Genomic DNA, 812 nt, shown 5'->3' with positions numbered 1-812 from the left:
TGCTCGCGGCTCGGCGGGGGCGGCCGGCGCTCCGCTCGCTCGCTCGCTCGCCCGCCGCGCGCACCTCCCCCGCGGCGCGCCGCTCCCGCAGCCTCCGGGCCGAGTCGGGGCGCGAGCTCGTGGGGGAGGCGCCGGCGGGCGGCGGGGCGCGGGCCCGGCTGCCCGCGGGGACCCCCTCCCCCCTCCCACATCCCCCCCACCCTCCGCACCCCGCGGCGGCGCTGTCGGGGCTCCGGGCCCGGCCGCCCCTCCTGCGCGGGGCCGGGGTCCGCGGGAGGACCCGACGGCCCGGAGCACGAGGCGCCCCCGCCGCAGGGGATGTGGCCCCGACTCCAGCCTTGACCTCCGGGGTCATCTGGGGGCTCTGCGGCCCGACGGCGCAGGGCTAGGGGTGCTCGGGATCCCCCTCGCCAAGCCGGCGGCTAGAGGGCCGGGGCACGAGTTGGGTCAGGGGGGCGTCGTGGGTGGGAACTGTGCATCGAAATAAAAGTAAAAGTTGTTTGTTTTAATAACTATGTGGGTCCGGAGCGTTTCCAGGCTAATTAGGGAAGCTGCCGCCCTATCTTGGGGTGAATCATTGTTGTGACACTGCGAGTGTGGGAAGAAAGGCCCTTGAAGGCTTCTCAGCCTCGCTGGCTCCCCTTCTTTTCCTTTAGAGACGGGCTGGGCCATTTCAGGAAAGCGTCTTAGCAAATGTGCCGGCCTTGGGTGAATCTATCAGGGAGCTGACTCCTCGGCCTGCACAGCCCGGGCGCCCCCACCCCAACCACCTGCCTCAAGAGCGGGGAGGGAAGATGCACGTGAACTGTGGC

The sequence above is a fragment of the Camelus ferus genome, chromosome 28 (assembly GCF_009834535.1).
Source record: "Camelus ferus isolate YT-003-E chromosome 28, BCGSAC_Cfer_1.0, whole genome shotgun sequence".
Lineage (NCBI taxonomy): Eukaryota > Metazoa > Chordata > Mammalia > Artiodactyla > Camelidae > Camelus > Camelus ferus.
This window is presented reverse-complemented; position numbering follows the sequence as displayed.